The sequence below is a fragment of the Papio anubis genome, chromosome 3 (assembly GCF_008728515.1).
Source record: "Papio anubis isolate 15944 chromosome 3, Panubis1.0, whole genome shotgun sequence".
Lineage (NCBI taxonomy): Eukaryota > Metazoa > Chordata > Mammalia > Primates > Cercopithecidae > Papio > Papio anubis.
In genome coordinates this window covers 15,211,164-15,223,158 of record NC_044978.1, presented here as the reverse complement: position 1 = coordinate 15,223,158, position 11,995 = coordinate 15,211,164, and the positions used below count along the sequence as shown (strand labels likewise).

General features: G+C 38.1%; 1 pseudogene across 1 annotated transcript; it reads left to right on the top strand.

Moving 5' to 3' along the window:
- The first annotated feature begins 5,435 nt into the window (after positions 1-5,435).
- LOC101003723 lies at positions 5,436-11,012 on the top strand (annotated as a pseudogene). Its single transcript, XR_160899.5, has one exon. The product of XR_160899.5 is annotated as a phosphoglycerate kinase 1 pseudogene (transcript).
- The last annotated feature ends 983 nt before the right edge of the window (positions 11,013-11,995 follow it).

Below are 11,995 nucleotides of genomic sequence, written 5' to 3'. Positions count from 1 at the left end.
TATTTGTCATTATGTGTCCATTTCCAATGAGTAAGTGTTTAATTACATTTGTTCATTCCATATTCACGTTCCACTTACTGTTGTAGAATGTGGAGATCATGTTTCTTGTGTTTGACTTACTTTACACGTGGAAGAAGTTGCGTGCACGTGAATTCGCTTAAATTATTTCACAAAGCAGAAGGGTGCGGTGGCTCATGCCTGTAATCCCAGCACTTTGGGAGGCTAAGGTGGTGGAACACTGGAAGTCAGGAGTTTGAGACCAGCCTGGCCAACATGGTGAAAGTCTCTACTAAAAATACAAAAATTAACTGGTGTCATGGCATATGCCTGTAGTCCCAGCTACTCGAGAGGCTGAGGCAGGAGAATCATTTGAACCCAGAAGGCGGAGGTTGCAGTGAACTGAGATTGTGCCAGTGCACTCCAGCCTGGTGGACAGAGCAAGACCCTGTCTCAAAACAAACAAACAAAAAAAATCACAAAGCGATGACTGCATTTTCATTTCATCAAAAATAAAAATTATTAAAGTTACTAATTGTATTATTTATCAGATGTGGAAGCAAAAGGATTTTCAATTCACTGTGCAGAGGAGGTATGCTTATAGAGACTTAAGAAAACAAACTGATTGCTTGAATTTTTCTGTAAGCTCACCTGCCAAAAAACAATTCTGATCTGGCTCTTAGATTTTAGTAGATTAAATTTATGGAAAACAGGAATATGTTCCTATGCAAAATGTTTTGGTAAAAGATTTTATGCTGATATTGAGTGAATTTTAAGCTTCTTTAGTCTAAAGTAAACCACTAAGTTTTTTTCCAGAACCTCAACTAAACCCAAATATTTGGAGAAAAAAAGGAAGCAAAAACAAATGTTCAATTATACGACAGAAGTTAATTTCAAAAATGAATGATTAAAGATTTTGACTTTTTAATGTTATAACAACATATAACATATAACATTATAGTAGTTATGTTATAATAACATAACTGTTTTCCTTTATTTTTAACAAAATCATTAAATTGGTCCTTTCCATGCTTTACTTCAAACTCTTTCAATTGTTCTCCATTTCTTTGACAAGCTAGAAGGGTCTAGATGTTTCTCATGTGGTGAGCCCTGTCAAAACACTTTTAAGTTTGCATTTTTTCCAGATAAATGTAACAATACCCATAAATCATACTTATTTGGAATCTTATCTAGTATTGCATTGAAACAATTGGAAATAAGGCAAAAGCTTTTCTGAAGGAATGCAACACTTTCCTCTCAAACCTCAGACAAAATCTAAAACCTGTGTGAGCCTAAACTGAAAAGAGGAGGAGGGAAAGAAGGAAACATATTCAGTGGTGGACACTCTGCTAAAATGTAATTTTACACTTCCATTGAATCCTATTTTATAAAAACCTGCATTTTTAGTTTTAATTTTGATTCATAGTGCTCTTTGTGAATCATTGAAATGACACATGTTAAAGATTACAAAACAAATAACACAATTTGCACTTCCAGTTTTCAGAATTTCTGGTTTGGCAGTTTGCCAGCTCTTTGAATTTAAGATAAAGAGGGAAACACAATTTCTACAGAAGTGTTATTTCTTCTCAAAACATGATCCAGACATTCATAGAACCATTGAATTTGCTATTGCTATTCTGACTACCTGAGAAATAGAAACTTTTTGCATGTGTGTGTATGTGTGTGTATGTGTGTGTGTTATGTGACATTTGGCATTGGGGCTGGTGGTGAAAGATAAAACAAAACTGCATGTCTTGTCTGCTTTTCTGGTGAGTCCGACATCTGAAGATGTAAATTCAACAAAAATTGGACATCTCCCTAGATAAGATGACTCTAAATAAACATTTTATTTATAGTTCTCTGCTGACACAAATATAACTTGCTAAATCATGCATGTATCCTGGAATATATGTAAAGCCAGTTTTGCTAAAGTGATTAATTTGTAGACTGTGTATTTTTTCTTATGTGTTCCTTGAATCAATGAGTTAAATAATGGGATATGCTGTGGGCATGTCACAGTCTGACTCAGTGACTCATGCGTTGGCAGTGGCCACGTAAACAGAGCTACTGTGTCTGAAAGCAATGGGTAGCTAGATACCTTTTTGACAGCTCAATATGAAAACTTAAAGAATTTCAAAACAGGCTGGGTGTGGTGGCTCACGCCGGCAATCCCAGTACTTTGAGAGGCTGACGTGGGAGGATCATTTGAACCCAGAATCTTGAGACCACCCTGGGGCAGCCTAGCAAGACCATATCTCTGCATGTAAAAACAACAACAAAATTATAATAGTAATAAAAAAGAAATTCAAAACAAAAAATATTTGCAAGGATTTTGTTTCTGGGTCTTTTGATTTTGTTGTGAGATTTTTAATTAAAATAGAATAAAAACCTGAACTTCAAAATCAAGATCTGCTTATTTGGAAATTTCATCTGTTACTCAAGTCCATTCTTTTACTTTTTCAAAATAAATTAATATTATCTATTTCTGGATCTCCTACATTGCAGTTTCTTCAAGATTAATAAAAGTATATTTAAAAATTATTTTTCAACAGAGCAGTGTCCCCTTTCCAGGCTATAGTCCAACATGATAAGATAATGGAATCGTATGTTAAGCAGACTATCATCTTGATTCCAAGAATTCATCTAGGAAAATTACTTAACAATTGATTATTTTGAATAATTTATCCTGAGAGATTTTGCCAAATCACAAAATAAAAATCATTGGAATTACTAATTGTACTAGAGAGCATATATACTACATAGAGTACTAAGAAACTTACTAGCTTTCTAGCCGTGTTGACTAGGTTTAGAACCTTACCTCACACACAAACTGTGTGAAGTGAGGTCTAAGTTCTTCGTCTTCTTTATCTTCAGTTCCTTACTTATAAATAGATAAAGAACTAATCAAACCTGTAGGATTTTTGAAGATCAAAAAAACAGAATGCTATTTTTAAAATTTTCCTTACACCATACCTATCATAAGTAAATCCTCAATTTATAGTAGTTTCTGCTATATTTTAAAGCTCACAAACAAAAGAACATGATGCAGGTACACCTATTAAAACTAGATGGATCAATAAAAACAGGTATTTTAGCGAATATAAAACTTCAATAATGAAAATCATATAATGACTCAAGAGTATTAGTTTTATGATTTTTTTTTCTTTTTTTTTTTTTGGAGACAGGGTCTTACTCTGTTGCTCAGGCTGGAACGCAGTGGTGCAATCACAGCAGGGTCTCACTATGTTGCCCAGGCTGGTCTTGAACTCCTGGGCTCAAGTGATCCTCCCACTTTGGCCTCCCAAAGCTCTGGGATTACAGGTGTGAGTCCCTGTGCCTGGCCAGTTTTGCTGTATTATTGTTGTAAACATTTTGGCAATACGGGGACAACTTAATTTATCAAAAATCAACACAATGTTTTAAGAGCTCTCTATTATTTTTGGCTCAATTAATTTGGCTTAAAAGCAAAAGATTGAGTTACTTGGATATTTTTAATTCTACCACAAACTTACTTATGTAAGGATCTGTGGGGAAGTTTTGTAAATCGGTTTCCAGTTATCTAACTTCAGGGATTATTTTTTAAAAGGGAAAATATCAGAATTTTCTGTTTTTAATAAAGTAGAACAAGAACTTTTTAAACATTTTATTTTATCATAATTTTAAGTTTCACATAATTTCAAGATTATCTGAATAGAAAAAACGATACTCATTTTATTCTTTACCTAGATTCACAAATTATTAACATTTTTGCTCTAGTTGTTTTATCATTTACTCTCTTAATAAACTTTTTTTAACCATTTGAACAGTGTGTGTTTCCTAAGAACACATTCTCTTGAATAACTAGTAAAATGACCACAGTAAAAAATATATCTATCATTTATACAATAGGAATGCTTCATCCAGAGGCAATATTCAAATTTAGTCCATTATCCCAACAATGTCCTATATTTTTTTTCCTGGTCTAAAATTTAACTCAGTGTTAAGAATTGTGCTTAATCATCATGTCCCTGGAATGTTTTTAAATCTAGATTAAATCCTCAGTCTTTTCTCTTATAACCTTGGCAGCTTGTAGAGTACCTGTTATTTTGTGGAATGTCACTCAGTTTGAGTCTGTCTGACATTTCCTCTGTTTAGAACCAGGTCGTGCATGTCAGATAGGGAAACAAACATGAGATTTTGCTCTTCTCAGCACATCACATCAGAAGCACATGATGTTGGCCTGTCCCGTGATTGGTGATGTCAGCTATGATTTATTGGCTAAGATGGTTCTGCCAGGTTTTTCCACTGCAAATTTATTATTTCCCCTTAGTCATTTATAATTAATTTGTGGAGAGATACTTTGAAGACACCTAAATATTCTTTATTCATCAAACTTTGACCTACTCATTTAAGTACTCATTGATAATTTTTGCTTACATCAGTTTTTATTATAATAGTTCAAAAATGGTGATTTTCTAAGTCTACCATCCCTTCTACATTTATTAGTTGACATTCCACTTAAAGGGATAAGATTCCCCCACTACTAATTTAGTTTTTGTTCATTTATTTAGATTTGGATGGGTTAATTGATTCTTATATAACTCAACGATTAATAATAATCCATCACCAGGATTATTATCAGGATTCTTTGAGCTTTCTCTTCCTGGGGGTGACTTTAACTCAATTGTCCCTTATCTTTCTTGTGCATTTTTTCAGAACCCCTTTTCTCTGTGGGAATGACTGCAGAAGAGCTTCAAAAGTTGGCTATGCTGGAATTTGGTGCTGATTTTTATACCTATGGGTAATTTTCACTTGTAATATTTTTCTGTCTTCTAATTATGCCAAAGGCGAGAATTTTGTGTGGTTTTATTCTTGTTGCTTAGAGGTTGTTTGAGGAGATTTGGATTTAGGCAACTGTCATTCATATACCTCAACGGCTCAGGACTCTGGGTTGCAAAGACTTTTACCATCTGGCTTAAGAGTTCCTTTAACAAGGAGGAATCGTCTTGTTTGTAAAATAACATGAGAAACTGTATTTCAATATAATGTGAAAACTTAACAGCATGGGTTCTAAGAAAATAAAAATGAAGAAAAGCTATATTCTTTGTAAAAGTGATGAACAAATATTAGAAAAAGAGTAGTAGCCGGGCACGGTGGCTCACTCCTGTAATCCCAGCACTTTGGGGGCCCGAGGCAGGTGGATCACTTGAGGTCAGGATTTCAAGACCAGGCTGGGCAACATGGCGAAACCCTGTCTCTACTAAAAATACAAAAATAGCTGGGCATGGTGGCATATGCCTGTAATCCCAGCTACTGAGGAGGCTGAGACTGGAGAATCGCTTGAACCTGGGAGACAGAGGTTGCAGTGAGCCGTGATTGCACCACTGCACTTCAGCCTGGGGAACAGAGTGAGACTCCAACTCAAAAAAAAAAAAAAAAAAAAAAAAGTAAAACGAGTGAGGGAGAAGAAAGGAGAAAGAAACAGAAATGGCCAAGTAACATAGCAGAGCAAATATCCATGGAGGAAAATGAACAGTAAGAGATTATTGAAAGCAGGTCAAATACATGTAAACAATGAGAAAGTATAATACTAAATTTTAAATTTTCAGAGGCCATGTAAATACATTTATGTATCATTTCAAATCGTAAGATAAATGTAATACATGAACAAATATTATGGGTGAGCCATTTATAGGGTTATTCAGAGGAATAAGGTTGCTTTTCATGTCCTGGTTGTCACAGAGCAGAGGGCAGGAGAATAGTTATAGGGGATCAGATGCCAATGACATCAGTAGTCCAGTGGAGGCAGGCAGGCAGAGCACGGGTAACCGTGAAGATATGAACCCCAAGGAGTTCTCAGAAATCTTCATAAGGGTACTAGATTTCCCATAGAACGTGGGATAGAGTTCTTGAATTGTGGTTTTAGAGTAAGCAGGCATGAGCTCCATGTAGTCTACACTGTGACTGAGAGATGGTCGTTGTGCCATATACATATGAACAGTCCAGGCGGGGTGTGAGGGTCAGAGAGCAAGTCAAGTAGGTTGTATCTAGCTATCCTACAGGAAGGTGTTCTCCAGGAGGTGGCTGTGCAAGGTAGATATCTGGATCAACCACACTAAAGAATTAGGAGAAAGTGGACAATGGGAAACTGTGTTGGGGGTGACTAAGCTCTGCTTCTAGTATAAGTCCAACTGATATTTAGAAAGGATTCTGATGCAACATAACATTATAAGAATTCACTACAGTAATTACTTAAGTTTCCATTTGTAGGCATAGTTTTGATCTTGTCATTCATCAAAGAGATTTGTACTTACTCATGTGAATGTTTTAGTTTATTAAATGTGTCTTCCTAATTAAGATAGTCCAACTATGTAATAAATACTTAACTCCTAGTATTCCTCTTCCTTTCGTGAGCATTCTCAAAATTAACTTCTTTACCTGTTCACAAGATGTATGCATTTATAAATGACCGAAGTCCTACGGTGTTTTGGTTGTATAGTCTTTCCCTTCCCAATTTGGGTTCTGTAATTGGTCTTCTGTAGAATACATTTATATATTCAACACGTGTCTGTGAAGTGCAGGAGTAATGCATGGAAGGAACATGTGAGGGATATATGTGTGATACTTTCCAAGGAGTGGTCAGAAAAGCTCTCACTGAGAGAATGGGAGTTTTGAGTTAAAAAAAAAAAAAAAAAAGGTAAGAAGCAAGGTAATTAGCCATACACATATCTGGGAAAAGAACATCCCAGGTAGAGGAAAATTCATATGCAAAGTCCCTGAGTAATTTAAGAAAACATTAAACAGGCCAATATGCTTTAAGTAAAAAGAGTGAAAGAGAAATAATAGGACATGAAGTTCGAAAGCTAATGGGGACCAGGGCATGTAAGGGCTTGTAGGTGCTGATAAGGACTTTAGCTTATATTCCCCTTGAGATGGGAAGACAGAGAAATGTTTTGAGTAGGGGAGTGGCATCGTCTCATTTATATCTCTCGGGATCATCATTCTGGCTGCTCTTCTGAAGCTAGTGTGTTTGGAATGGTGGAGGGAACTGGAGAGGCAGTAAACTAGGCCCAGTTCAGGATTGTGGAGACCATTGGGAGGTTATCACAATAATTCCATAAAGATATTGTGGTGTCCTGAACCAGTATGATGGCAAGGAAGGTGATTAGAAGTGCCAGATTCTGGATATGTATTGAAAATAGAATTCCCATGTAAGATGTAATAGCAAGAGAGGAGTCAAAAATGACTTCAAATTGACTAAGGAACTTAAAAAAGGATGAATTTATTTACTGAGAAGGGGAAGACTGTATGAGGAGCTACTTTAGTAGGAATTATCAGTTCGGATTTGGACATACTATGTTTGAGATGCCTGCTGGATAAGGAAATGTCACTGTGGGGTGTGGTGGCTCACATCTGTAATCTCAGTGCTCTGGAAGGCCTATGTGGGAGGATTGGTTGAGCCCAGGAGATCAAGACCAGCCTAGGCAACACAGGGAGATCCTGTCTCTACAAAAAATTTAAAAATTAGCTGGGTCTAAGTCCCATCTACTCGAAGGGAGGGCTAGGTGGGAGGATCACTTCAGCCTCGGGGACAGATGCTTCAGTGAGCCAAGATTGCACCACTGCACTCCAACCTGCATGGCAGAGTAAGACCTCATCTCAAACGGAAAAATAGGAAATGCCAGGCAGGAAGTTTTGGGTCTGGGTACATGGGTTTGCAGTTAAACATGCTGATAGTATTTAATGGCAGGAGATAGGGGTCCCTTAGGGAGTGAGTGTAGATAATAAAGGGAAAAGAACTAAAGACAGTGTTGTGAGACACTCCAATATTTAAAGGGTGAGGAGACAAAAAAGAAGCACAGTGGTATCCTGGGATCCTGGGAAGCTGAGAAGTTTGTTTTGGCTAATTAATTGCACCATTGAGCAGAAGCAGGGAGGGGGTTCATCATGAGAACTGACTTTTTCTTACAGGGTGACTTCTTCAGATCAGGATGCAGCAACACTTTCAAACAGGAGAACATCCTAATAAAGGTCTAAACTATGATCCCATGGACCAGGGAGGCTCAGAGGGTGGTTGGAGTTTCAGGATTTCTGGGTACATGCAGAACTGGAAATTCTCCACGTATCTCCATTTCAATTCTCTAGTGCTTGTTCACTCCTGACTAGTATGCTGCACGATGTGCAATCAAGCATATGGATGGTGGAATCAGTCTAATTGTTTTCATCCTTGCTGCAATACTACCAGCTATTTGACCTATGAGAATTTGCTTAACTTCTTTATGCCTTAGTTTCCTAACCCGTGAAACACGGAAGACAATAGTACTTACTTAATAGAGTTTTTCTGAATATTAAGTATGATAATATAAATATAGCACTTAGTATAGTGTCTTGAATAGAGCATTTTCTAAGTGTTAGCCAGGACTATCATTCTGAGACTTGGTGAGGCTTGGCATTCAACAGATGGTGTAACTGGTGCAGATGGACAACTTACAGCATGAGCCTTTGGCCACATCAGCCCTGCAGCTGCCTGAGCTAAATAATTATTTCACATGATTTTAGAAAGTCCCTGGGTTTTTAAATGTATTTGACTTGAGCCAAGAATTTAGAATTTTGAACTTTTTAATAAGTTAATACTTTTTCTGTTCTAATTATATTTCACGACAGAGTATGTTTATGATATTTTTCATTATAGAATTAATACAGGTTTGCTGGAAAAAAATGGCCACGATAGATAGATGTTAGTAAGAAAGTTAAAATAAAATGAAAGCTCTTTACCCTAAGGTAACATTAACAGTTTGGTGAATTTTCTCTTACACATCTCTGTATACATCTGTGAAGCTCTGAGGGCCTACGTCTCTCCAGGAGTCCCAAGAAGTCCAGGCTCCAGTCAGGTCTCAAAGTTCCCTCCTGGTACAAAAGCAACTAAGTGTTGCATTCATTTTGCCCATCAAGATCTTGGAAACACAGAAGCCATGTTTGTACCATACCGGCTCCTGAAACTGCCCTGCTTAGAAAAAAGAAGATGGCAATTGACTTGTATTTGAGAGAGGCAGGCTGTAAACTCATTCATGTCTCCGTTATGCAGCATCCACATTCTCTTTAATATATGTCTATATAAAGTGCCAACAGATTAACCTTTCTCACACTCCGGTCTTTTTATTCACATCCTTTACACAGCCTATGGGCTGGGCAACATGGTCACCGAAAGCCTCACCCTAGAGGATATTTTATTCTAGAAGATGATACACAGCACAGATTTTCCTCCTTCATGACCATTTATTTATGACCTTTTGTTTTAGCATCTCTTGAAACGTTTACCTCTTTGTGAATGACTCTTTTCTTTTTCAGTATAATGACTTTTTATAACCTAAAGATATTTAAGATATATTTCTGAAGATATGTAAGATATGATATTTTAAAGAGATATACAATATAATATTTTAACATTATGTTTCTAAGTAAAGACATCCTCATCAATAGACTTGACACACAGTTTACGGTCAGACAATATTATATAAAACAATGCTTGGATGAATAAGAAATTATGTTTTGTATATGCATGCCAAGTGAAAAGGCATGAAAAGGGTGTGCCTTCTATGACTTTTGAGTCTGTTTTGTGCCTGCACTATTTACATATTTTAAAGTCTCTTGTGTACAAACGTTTTTCACCCTAAAAGTGGTTTCGGTTCGGCATTCTTCTCGTCTCCCGAGCGCACGTCTGCAGCCGGCTCCCTGGTTGTCCGAATCACCGACCTCTCTCCCCAGCCGTATTTCCAAAATGTCACTTTGTAACAAGCTGACGCTGGACAAGCTGGACGTTAAACGGAAGCGGGTCGTTATGAGAGTCGACTTCAATGTTCCTATGAAGAACAACCAGATAACAAACAACCAGAGGATTCAGGCTGCTGTCCCAAGCATCAAATTCTGCTTGGGACAATGGAGCCAAGTTGGTAGTCCTTATGAGTCACCTAGGCCGGCCTGATGGTGTCCCTATGCCTGACAAGTACTCCTTAGAGCCAGTTGCTGTAGAACTCAAATCTCTGCTGGCAAGGATGCTCTGTTCCTGAAGGACTGTGTAGGCCCAGAAGTGGAGAAAGCCTGTGCCAACCCAGCTGCTGAGTCTGTCATCCTGCTGGAGAACCTCTACTTTCATGTGGAGGAAGAAGGGAAGGGAAAAGATGCTTCTGGGAACAAGGTTAAAGCCAAGCCAGTCAAAATAGAACCTTTCTGACCTCACTTTCCAAGCTAGGGGATGTCTACATCAATGATGCTTTTGGCACTGCTCACAGAGCCCACAGGTCCCTGGTAGGAGTCAATCTGCCACAGAAGGCTGCTGGATGAAGAAGGAGCTAAACTACTTTGCCAAGGCCTTGGAGAGCCCAGAGCGACCCTTCCTGGTCATCCTGGGTGGAGCTAAAGTTGCAGACAAGATCCAGCAGATCAATAATATACTGGACAAAGTCAATGAGATGATTATTGGTAGTGGAATGGCTTTTACCTTCCTTAAGGTGCTCAGCAACATGGAGATTGGCACTTCTCTGTTGAATGAAGAGGGAGCCAAGACTGTCAAAGACCTAATGTCCAAAGCTGAGAAGAATGGTGTGAAGATTACCTTGCCTGTTGACTTTGTCACTGCTGACAAGTTTGATGAGAATGCCAAGACTGGTCAAGCCACTGTGGCTTCTGGCATACCTGCTGGCTGGATGGGCTTGGACTGTGGTCCTGAAAGCAGCAAGAAGTATGCTGAGGCTGTGACTCAGGCTAAGCAGATTGTGTAGAATGGTCCTGTGGGGGTATTTGAATGGGAAGCTTTTGCCCGGGGAACCAAAGCCCCCATGGATGAGGTGGTGAAAGCCACTTCTAGGGGCTGCATCACCATCATAGGTGGTGGAGACATTGCCACTTGCTGTGCCAAATGGAACATGGAGGATAAAGTCAGCCATGTGAGCACTGGGGGTGGTGCCAGTTTGGAGCTCCTGGAAGGTAAAGTCCTTCCTGGGGTGGATGCTCTCAGCAATATTTAGTACTTTCCTGCCTTTTAGTTCCTGTGCACAGCCCCTAAGTCAACTTAGCATTTTCTGCAACTCCACTTGGCATTAACTAAAACCTTCCATGTCAAGGTTCAGCTAGTGGCCAAGAGATGCAGTGCTAGGAACCCTTAAACAGTTGCACAGCATCTCCGCTCATCTTTACTACACCCTGGATTTGCCTACATTCTTCAAGATCCCATTTGGATTTCTGAGTGACTAAACATTGTGCATTCTAGAGTGCATATATTTCTATTTTGCCTGTTAAAACAAGTGAGCTGTGTTAGTTCTCTTTTGATGTAGGCTATTATGATTAGCTTTCTCACTGTTTCACTACTCAGCATGGAAACAAGATGCAATTCCATTTGTAGGTAGGGAGACAAAATTGATGATCCATTAAATAAATGATAAAAGTGTCCACTGAAAAAAAAGTAGTTTCTATGTTATAATGCTAGTTTTAAGTGCAGTTTGTGGTGGAAAATTTATGAATAAAATGGTGCAAAAGAAGAGCATACCTGCATGCACCTGTGGCCCCAGCTACTCAGGAGAGTCACTTGAGCCCATGAGGCCGAGGCTACAGTGAGCAATGTTCCCACCCACTCACTCCAGCCTGGGCAGTAGAGGAAGACCCTTTCTCAAAAAAAAAAAAAAAAAAAAGAACATACCTTTCAAAGAATAACTGCCTTGAGCCCTTGAGCTCTTTCTCTTTCTCCAGTGACTATTTTCTATGTTCTAGTCTCCTCATTCTTTTTCAGTGAAGACAGTAAATCTTCATGGCACTTAATTTTCTGTGTAAGCTGTATTTATTACTTTGAATTGCTGTTCTTAATTATATAAACTTATTTTCTTTGTTCAATTGATATACTTTTCTATTCATTGGAAACTGAGTGTTTTGGATTGGATGAAATGAATCATAATTTGGTCCATCAAAATTAATGGAAAAATGTCATATAATGGTTTTTCATTTAGCAGGAAAATGTTTAGAAATGAAG